The sequence below is a fragment of the Eptesicus fuscus genome, chromosome 17 (genome assembly GCF_027574615.1).
Source record: "Eptesicus fuscus isolate TK198812 chromosome 17, DD_ASM_mEF_20220401, whole genome shotgun sequence".
NCBI lineage: Eukaryota > Metazoa > Chordata > Mammalia > Chiroptera > Vespertilionidae > Eptesicus > Eptesicus fuscus.
Window position 1 is genome coordinate 55,733,398 of NC_072489.1, and position 10,829 is coordinate 55,744,226.

Genomic DNA, 10,829 nt, shown 5'->3' on the forward strand with positions numbered 1-10,829 from the left:
TCCAAAACATTTTTTGTTCTGCCTGTTGACCGAGGAATCCCTTGTCCTGGTGCTGGGGCTAGTTCTGCATGCTTACTTCCTGGCTTCAGTATTAACTCTTGTTGTGAGCATTACCAAACGTGTTTCTTTTTTTCTCAAGCTCTAAAGAAAAATACGAATGTCTATGTGGTTTTATATTTTCATGAATATAGCCTTTTGACTCTCATGTTGTCTCTAAAAGATGTTGTTATTGCCCATTTTCCACCTTTTTTGGTGTGCTTTAAGAAGAAACACTTCTTTGCCCTAGCTGGTTTGGCTCGGTGGATAGAGCGATGGCCTGTGGAGTGAAGGGTCCCGGTTTCTATTCCAGTCAAGGGCACATGCCTGGGTTTCGGGCTCGATCCCCAGTGGGGGGCGTGCAGGAGACAGCCAATCAATGATTCTCTATCATCATTGAAGTTTCTATCTCTCTCTCTCCCTCTCCCTCTCCCTTCCTCTCTGGAATCAATAAAAAAAAATATATTTTTTAAAAAAGAAGAAGACACTTTTTCACATGAGGTGTTGGTTATGATTGAGGTGTTGTTGTTTTTTTAAGCTTGTGATTATTCTCACTCATCTTGCTTGTTCAGACTCCTGGTGCTATTTTTAGCACCGAACACCTGTTGTTTTAGATTAGATTAATAATGGAACAAAATTTCTCAGTTATTTTTTTCCATTTTCTCAGCTAACAAAATATTTGCAATATGCCTCTGAAGATCATTTTAGCAGGTACTTTCATTTATCCAAGAGCTTTGCAGAGTATATCAACCATGGGGAGATTGTTGCAAATGTCCAGTTTATGTGTATCTATGTTATTTTATATAGTTCACATTGTGCTTAGCAAAAAGATTCCACATTTTGTAGGGTGATTGGATGGACCCCAAGGACGGGTAGGGGATGATGAGAAGGAGAATAGGTAAGCGGAAGATGAGACCTTTAGCTGATGTTATGGGCTGAATTGTGTCTCCCCCAGGTTCTTATGTTGAAGTCCTCACACTGTGTCTATATTTAGAGATAGGGCCTTTAAAGAGGTAATGAATATAAAACGAGGTCATATGAGTGGACCTTAATCCCATATGACTGGTATCCGTATAAGAAGAGGAAATTAGGACACAAACAACATGTGTCAGAGATATAATCATGGGAGGACACAGCAAGAAGGTGGCCAATTGCGAGCCAAGGAGGGAAGCCTCACAAGAAATCAACCCCGATGATGCCTTGATCTCGGGCTTCCAGCCTCCAGAACTGTGAGGAAATGAATTTCTGTTGTTTAAGCCTTCGGTCCAGTGGCTCTTTGTTATGGCGGCCTGAGACGCTAATACAGCTGGGGACTGGCCACAAGTCCTTCCCTCCGGAGGACCTCAGCCTGAAGGGCAGTGGGAGGGGCCTGGAGGAGAAGGGTGGTGGCAGAGCCCTCAGTCTGGACACCTGCTTGGCACCACTCTCCAAGTCCTGAGCATGGCATCATATCTAGGCTGGCTGGCAGAGACGGAGCCCTGCTTGAGTGCGGGGAAGGGGGCGCAGTGTGGGGGGCGGCAGCCCACACTCCTGGAACGGAGAGCTGGCGGCGAATATTCGCACGATAATGATCTGGCTGCTGTCATATTTGACTCCCCGATGGCTGATGGTGCTCCTTTCCTTAAGAGCAAATAAAACTCTGCCCTTTAGCAATAGAAGGAAACAAAACCATTAATTTGTACAGGCTTCTATTATTCTCTAGATGGCTCCTCTAGCTGAGTGACATGGCGAGTCAGTGTATTAAAAGGGGCAGTAAAAGGAAACCAGGCCATTCAAGAGACCCACAAACCTTCGTTGGGCAAGCGTACTTGGCTGAACAGTGTCTCCCAACATTCATGTCCCTAAGGAAGCTGTGAACGTGACTTTATTTGGAAATAGAGCTCTTTGCAGATGTCGTTAGTTATTTAGATGATATCATACTGGATTAGGGTGAGCCCTCAATCCAACACGACTCCTTATAAGAAGAGGAGAACCGAGAGAGACACATAGACACAGAAGGGGAGAGGCCACGTGATGATGGAGGCAGAGATTGGAGTAGCACAGATGCAGGCCGAGAAATGCCAAGGATAGCCAGAAGTCATAGGAAGCTAGGAAGAGGCAAGGGAGGGCCCCCCTACAGCCTTCAGAGGGAGCACAAGCCTGCCAACACCTTGATTTTGGACGTGTAGCCTCCAGAATTGTGAGAGAGTAGATCTCTGTAGTTTTAAACCAGCCAGTTTGAGGGACTCCATTACAGTGGCGCCAGGGAACTGACAGAGGAAGTGAGCAGGGCAGGGACAAGTACAATGATTGACAAGGGCTTGAGGGCTTGTGTGGTACAGCAGCTACAGGTCCAAATAAGAGATTTGGAACCTGTGGTGAGTGGTGTGTCCGCGGTGACGTGTCCAGAACAGACCCTCAGAAATTGTTCTTCCCCTCCTTTCACGCGATTCGGTCCGTGGGAACCACGGACTGAAGTTCCACGAGAACATCGTGAGGGTCTCCACCGTCTCAAACAAGACAGCGCCAAGAAAGAGCTTTAGAACCAGAGAAAGCCTCGTCAACTGTGAGGTGATTATTGTGCCTCCAGGGTAAAGAATCTTCTTTATTCTGAAACATCCAGAGTAGCTGCTGTGGGAGGCAAAACCATCCAATTCTTGAGAAACCTTTCCCTTTCTGAGCATTATCATTTAGCAACAGGCACAGGGCGGTACGTGTTGGAAGGGCAATGTTTTCTTAAGTCTTTCGGATGTAAACTTGAAATATGAAGGCCTGGTTTTAAGGTTTAGGGTATGGTATGCTGGTCTTTTCTGCCCCAAGGACTTGTGTGAGGCGTATATTGGAAGCTGATTGTAAATGGCAATGGCGTCGTTGCCAGGCAGGGAATTACCGAGCAGCGAGGTGCTGTGGTGGGAATCGCGCTGGATAAGCAATTCCAAGGCTGGTTTCCAGGAGGCCTGACGTCAGAAATGTGCTGCCTGATCCTAGGCAAGTTGCTGGAACGTGCTGAGTCTTCATCCCGTAGAGGCTGGCTGAGTATGGTTGCTCCAGTGCTCTGCCACTCCCCACGGAGAGAGACGGGAGGGGCATTGGCCCCTGGAGTGGGTACAATAGGGTATGTCCAAGTTCTAACACTCACTGCCTGTGAATGTGACCTTGTTTGGAAATAGAGTCTTCGCGGCTGTGACTAACTTTCTCTGGATGAGATTCTCCTGGACTGGGGTGGGCCCTAAACCCAATGACCCGTGTCCTTAGAGGAGACAGAAAGAGAGAAGAGACACAGAGACACAGGGGAGAAGGCCATGTGAGGAGCTGAGTGAAGACCGAGGCAGAGGTTGGAGTTGTGCAGCTACAAGCCAAGGATGGAGGAAGCCCCAGAAAGCAGGAGAGAGGCATGGAACGGATTCTCCCTCACAGCCTCCAGAAGGAAGCAATTCTGCCAACACCTTGATTGTGCATTTCTGGCCTCCAGCACCAGGACAGAACACATTTCTGTTGTCTTAAGACACCAAGTTTGTGACAATTTGTATGGCAGCCCTCACAAACGAATACAGTCCCCTCGCACTGGGGACCCATAAGAAATCTTGCTGCATCTGATGACTGGAAGCCAGTGCTGTCCATCTCTGCCAATCTTTGTCAGACCAAATACCTACAGAATTCCAACAGGGGTTGCATTAGTTTCTTCTGGTGACTTAAAAGAACACACTTTTATTCTCTTACGGTTCTGGAGCTCAGAAGTCCAAAATCAGCCTAACTAGGCCAAAATCAAAGTGTCAGCAGCCTTCAGAGGCCTTAGGGTAGAATCAGTTCCTTGCCTCTTCCAGCTTCTGGTGGCTGCCAGCATTCCTTGGCTTGTAGCCATGTCACCTCCATCTTCAAGGCCAGCATCTCCAAATCTCTCTCTGCTCTGCCTTCATGTAGACTTCTCCATGTGTGTAAAATCTCCCTCAGCCTCCTTTTCATAAGGACACGTGTGATTGCATTTAGAGCCCACCTAGATAGTCCAGGACCGAGGTCGGCAAACTGCGGCTCTTTGGCCCCTTGAGTGTGGCTCTTCCACAAAATACCACGGCCTGGGCGAGTCTACTGAAGAAGTGGCGTTAGAAGAAGTTTAAGTTTAAAAAATTTGGCTCTCAAATTTCAATCGTTGTCCTGTTGATATTTGGCTCTGTTGACGAATGAGTTTGCCGACCACTGGTCCAGGGCAAGCTCCTTAATCACATCTCAATCATATTTGCAAATATACTTTTTCCATATAAGGTAACACTTACAAGGTCCAGAGACCAGGACCTGCTATCTTGGAGGGCTATTACTCAGCTGGCCACAGGGGCTCAGCCTGTGCTTTTATTGAAATGTCAGATAAGCAGCCTCAAGCAGCCCAGTTAACAGGGCCGGAAGCTTTGCCTTCATCTGACTCTTTCCCTCATGCCGCTCAGGGTGAGGGTAGGGTGGGGCAAGTCCTCTCGGTTTGGGCCGTCAGAGAATATTCTGAATGGATACTACCTATTCCCTCAATTCTCTCTCTCTCCAATTTTTGAGTGTCTGTCTCCCGCCCCCTCCCAGTCTGATGTCTCCCAGACCTTATTTTGAATATCACAATTCTTCAAACAGTTTGGGATCTGTCCTCTATCTCCCCAAGTATTTACTACTCCAGGCTTCAGCCTGATGTCACTGAAGACGTTCCTTTGTTGGCTCAGAATTGTGTGTGTGTGTGTGTGTGTGTGTGTGTGTGTGTGTGTGTGTGTGATGCTAAAAGTGACCTTGGGGGAGGACTGTGGTGCCCTGCTTTCTTCCAGGGAGTTCTTTGACCAGAAAGGGCTGTGGTCAGATTCCCTCTGAATCATCCAAGGGCAAGCACACCTTCCCACATGGAGCATTACATTTCTCCCAAAGACAACCTAGTCTAATATCACATGATGAAAACACTCTCTTCCTATTAATAGTCCTTTTGAATCCACTCCTGGAAAATCTATATCCCTAGCATTATTGAATAAAATAATTCTTCCCACCTCTATTTTCACCCCAAGGGCTCTACACTGACTGAGAATAGCTCTCTCTGAGTCATTTGGGATGAATGGTGCTATCCTTGAACACACTGTTTCCGATTTCTAAATTTATCTCTTGCTAGGAGGGAGTGTGTGTGTGTGTGTGTGTGTGTGTGTGTGTGTGTGTATTCACCCAGCTACATGACTGTTAATGAATTAGAGAATTGGAGAGAAGTGAAAATATATTTGAGTTTAGAAAGAGGGAAGGGACTAAAATGATAAAAGAGAATGATCAAAGAAGGAAGGACATATCAAGAGAAGACAAGAACAGGCTCCAAATTCTCCTAAAATGTAGAAGCACAGAATCGTCTTCTTTTTCTTCTCCTCTTCCTCCTCTCCTTCTTCTTCTTCTTTCTCTTTCTTATTCTTCCTCCTCCTTCTTTTTCTCCTTCTTCTTCTTGGTTAATCCTCACCTGAGGGTATTTTTTCTTTTCTTTTTAATATATTTTTATTGATTTCTGAGAGGAAGGGAGAATGAGAAAGAGAGACATCAGTGATGAGAGAGAGAGAATCATTGATTGGCTGCCTCTAGCACGCCCCACACTGAGGATCCAGCCCACAACCCAGGCAAGTGCCCTGATCGAGAATTGAACCATGACCTCCTGGTTCATAGGTCGACACTCAATCACTGAGCCACGCTGACTGGACCCGAGAATGTTTTTTCCATTGATTTTTAGAGAGAGCAGAGGGAGGTAGGAAGGGAGGAGAAAAAAGGAGAAACATTGATTTGAAAGAGACACATTGATTGGTTGCCTCCACACACAATGGAGGATGACTGGGCTGGAGGATGAAACCTGCAACCGAGATACATGCCCTTGACTGGGAATGGAACCCAAGACACTTCATTGTGGGGGCCGGCACTCTAACCACTGAGCAACTCAGGCCAGGGCCAGAATGTTCTTTTATGCTAGTGTGTTAGGCACAAGGTTTGTGGTACCTGAAGCTTTTTTATTTTTTAAATCCTCACCTGAGGATATGTTTTTACTGATTTTAGAGAGAGAGGAAGGGAGAGAGAGAAACATCAATGTCAGAGAGAAACATCGATTAGTTGCCTCCTGTATGAGCCCAACAGGGGATCGAACCTGCAACTTAAGTACGTGCCCTTGACCCAGAATCAAACCCACAACCTTTTGGTATCCAGGACGACCCTCAAGTGAGCCATCAGGCCAAGGAAAGCTTTTTAAAACATGGAGGGTCCTCCTTAGAAAGAAGAATACAAAACAATGAATACAGAGTTAAGTACAGGGCTTTGGATGAAAGGGCATAATCTGAAGTTTAAACTTCATTAGCCGCAGGGCAAATCCTCTGTGTTGGTTGGGAATGGAGACCAACATCCTCCTATTTATATGATATCTCATTACTCCAACTTCTCAATGATGTAGTTCCAGCTAAAAGCATTTTAATCATATATATAATGTTAGGAATCCAAAATATATATACTATATAATGTTAGGAATCTATAATTATATACAACTAGAGGCCCGATGCACAAAGATTCGTGTAAGAATAGGCCTTCCTTCCCATGGCTGCCGGCACTGGTTTCACTCCGGCACCCAGGACCCGGGCCTTCGCTCTGGCCGCTGCCTCCCGCCTTCGCTCCGGGGCAGCCACCGCCATCTTTGTTGCATTAATTGGCATATTCCATCCTTATTGGCTGTGGGTGCTGCCATCTTTGTTTAGAAGTGATGGTCCATTTGCATATTCCATCTTTATTAGATAGGACGTTAGGAATCCGTCAAATCATCTTAGATCTAGAGGGGAAACCTTCACACATAGATTTTTTAAAATTATAAAATAACATTTCTATATCACTTTATAGTTTAGGACACCCTTTCAAAGACGTTACTTCATTTAATCCTGACAAGAACCTTGTGAAGAAAATTTATATTTTATCCCCCTTTTACATAAGGGAAACTAATTTTGAAGAGTTGTGAGTTTTGCCCCAGTTCGTAAAGCTGAGGTTAATACAGGAAGTGGGCGGCACCCGGGGTTTGACACCTGCCAGCATTGACAGGGGGTTAACACTATTGGCAAACACCTCTCCTTACCAGGGGGTAGGGTAAGTGTAGGGCAGTGATGGGCAACCTTTAGAGCCTGGTGTGTCAAACTTCGCCAAAAAACTGAGCATAACTCGGGTAGTGTGTCACTTTGAGGAAAAAACTAACTCCAAGACTCTAGTCGCAAATGTTTCATCCTCAGGAGCAGCAAATGTTTCATCCTCGGCATGCGGCCGCGTGTCATCAGAAATGGCTACGTGTGTCAGTGCTGACACGCGTGTCATAGGTTCGCCATCACTGGTGTAGGGTATGGGAAAACAAGAGAGTTCATCCAAACTGCCTCTGTCTTGACATTGATCCTTTCTTCCTGTCTCTCCCTCCCCTTGGATTTCTCAGCCCCACCTTTGACAGGCAGAACAGTAAGTGATTTGCTCCAAATAGGGCGGGTGAGCAAAAAACAAGGACTGTTGGCGCTTTGGGGGATGCCTACAGAAGCAGAGCTGTCTGCCTCTGCAGGGTTGTCCTCCGAGCTCGCTGTTGTCCTCCGAGCCACATACGAGTTCCAATCATGAAATCACAGGGGAAGAAAAGTCCAGAAACTAGGCTGGGACCTTTAAATGTAAGGGCCCAAAATAAAATTTCCCCCCAGCCACATTTCTACCTCCCATTCAAAATGAAAATAGTTTTACTGAATTCCAAGGAAGATGTCAGGCGCCTGCTGGAGTAATGGGATAGACTTGTCCCCTTTTCCCCACAGCCCGAGAGTTTTGTGGCTTAGCCTCCTACTTCCAAGGAGGGCCAGGCCACTCCAGGGGAAATAGCCCTAAGAGGTCAGATTTCTCGGCAAAGAGCAGAAATAAAGAGAGGCGTCTAGAGAGCAGTTTGGCCAGGAGAGGTATGGGAGTATCTGTGCTGTACGAGGGCAATGGTGAGGAGAGAAGAAATAAGATTAAAAAACAAAAACAAACTTATGGAGGGCTTTATCGTATTGGAGAAATACACCCAACGGACTTGCATTTTCTCAAATTATTTTTAATTGTATGGAATGGGTATTTTAAAATTTTTAATGTTGCCCTTTGGGTTGTAGCTTTATAAGCATCATCCCTACAACCTAGAACCCCACACGATTAAATCATAGGACAGCAATGAGAAATGAAGCATAATTTGTGGGCAATTTAAATGTTAGTATCTCTGCTGAAACCGGTTTGGCTCAGTGGATAGAGCGTCGGCCTGCGGACTGGAAGGTCCCAGGTTCGATTCCGGTCAAGGGCATGTACATTGGTTGCGGGTGTGCAGGAGGCAGCTGGTCGATATATCTCTCTCATCGATGTTTCTAGCTCTCTATCCCTCTCCCTTTCTATCTGTGAAAAATCAATAAAATATATATTTTAAAAAAAATAAATGTTAGTATCTCACCATCTTCAAGAGGCAGCAACAGCAGTCTAATCCTAACATTAGAGTGAGGACCAAATTGTATTTTTTTATTTTATTTTATTTATTTTTTTTTTTAAATATATTTTATTGATATTTTTACAGAGAGGAAGGGAGAAGGATAGAGAGCTAGAAACATCAATGAAAGAGAAACATCGACCAGCTGCCTCCTGCACACCCCTCACAGGGGATGTGCCCGCAACCAAGGTACATGCCCTTGACCGGAATCGAACCTGGGACCTTTCAGTCCACAGGCCGACGCTCTATCCACTGAGCCAAACCGGTTTCGGCCCAAATTGTATTTTTAAAATATATTTGCCACCTTTGCAGCTGGTCTCTAGTCGCCCACCATGGGCTTTGTTAAAAACACCATCGTGAAGACGGCAAATCACTCTCCACTCCACTCCCCGCCCCACGCTGCTCCCCCACTCACTTTGCTCATCACAGTGCCCTTCCCCCAACACACACACTTCACTGTGCTTCCTCGGCCTCACGGAAGAACTGCTGTAAAATTGAGAAAAAGGATGGGGCAGTGTTAGGAAAACCCAAACCCTATATTTCCCTGAAACTAAGGGTTGCTTTTACAAACTGTTGAAAACTGAGATATTCTTTTTCTTTAATCAGGAGAAGCAACAATGGGTTTAAAATCTGGGCGATTTTTCCAAGGATGTACCCAGTTTCTCCAAGAGTAATTCCGCCTCTGTAGTTCTCTGGTGCAGTACAAAGCATTCTTTGAAACATCTCTAAGGTGATTAGCAGAAGGCATTTCAGCCATTGTTACTGATTTGAGATGGTACAGACCCCAGCAGGCCATCAGCCTGAGTATTACAATTGGCAGAGAGGAAGAACAGGCCACAGCCACTGTTGTGGTTAGGAAAGTGCTGGAGAGAAAAAACTGTTCCTCACACTCCATTTAAAAGAGTATACAGTGCAGAAAGATGGCTAACAGATTTAACTAGGCCTCGCTTTGACAACATTTAAGATGGCTTACAGACTTAACTATACTTCACTTGGACAGCATTTAAGGTGTTAGGAAATCTCAAAAATATTAAGCAGCGTATGAAGAATAAAAAGAGGTAGGCCTGGGACTCCTGGCTTGTCAAGGCAAAGGGTTCTAGATCTTTAGGTAATATGTCACCAAAACGTATGTTTTTGGGTGTGGTAGAAGAATGAGTTTTATACACACACAGATACACACACACACACAAAACTAGTATTTTTTAAAAATATATTTTTATTGATTTTAGAGAGGAAGGGAGAGGGAGAGACAGATAGAAACATCAATGATGAGAGAGAATCATTAATCGGCTGCCTCCTGCATGCCCCCCACTGGGGACTGAGCCCGCAACCCTGGGCATGTGCCCTGACCAGGAATTGAACCATGACCTCCTGGTTCATGGGTCAATGTTGCTCAACCACTGAGCAACACCAGCCAGGCATAGTATTTTTTTTTTAAATAAAAACAATCTGACAGCATTTATTGTCATCTGGTAATAAGGGTAATCAAAGCAATATGAATACATGTTTAAGAACTATACTCCTAACAAAGGTCACCTAAGAACCACAACCTGTATTGCCTTCTCAACAATTTCTCACTGTATTAGTCATTTCTAGCTGGAGACACTTTGGAGCAGAGCAATACCTCCTTTTAGTATGATCTGACCCATTTGTTTTCTTGACTTTGTTTTAGAATGAACCTCTTCTGCATCATCTAGTACGAGGTTCATGCACTCATCAAAACCCTCCATCTGCAAGTTCACTTGCTCTTAAAGCCACACCCAAATTAGAAATCCATTCTGCAAGGGTCTGCAGGTGAGGTTGATGGGCTGCATGCTCCCCTTCTGCACTTTCTGGCCATGCATGGTACACCCTGGTGGAAGCGGGATAAAGACTGGACTAATCCAGGCCTTTAAAAAAAGATTTAAAGTATTAAAAGTACATGGTTATAGCTCTAGCTGGTTTTGCTCAGTGAATAGAGGTCGGCCTGCACACTGAAGGGTCCTGGGTTTGACTCCGGTCAAGGGCACATGCTCGGGTTGTGGGTTCGAACTCCAGTGGGGAGGCGTACAGGAGATAGCCAATCGGTGATTCTCTTTCATCATTGATATTTCTCTCTCTCTCTCCCCTCTCCCTTCCTCTCAGAAATCAATAAAAATATATTTTTAAAAAAGTACATGGTTATAAAAATTAAAATAGTATATAGGAATATAAAATGAAAAGGAAAAGTTTCTCCTCTCCCTGCATTCCTGATGCCTTCAGCTGCCACATCTCCTCTCCATTTGCATTCCTCAGAGGTAACCACACTTCCTTGTGTTTTGTTTCAGAATGTTCTGGGCATTAA

At 45.1% G+C, this 10,829-nt stretch overlaps 1 pseudogene; it reads right to left on the minus strand.

The window, feature by feature from the left end:
• Positions 1–10,098: 10,098 nt before the first annotated feature.
• Positions 10,099–10,350, minus strand: LOC114232547 (small nuclear ribonucleoprotein E-like; annotated as a pseudogene).
• Between the last annotated feature and the right edge of the window lie 479 nt (positions 10,351–10,829).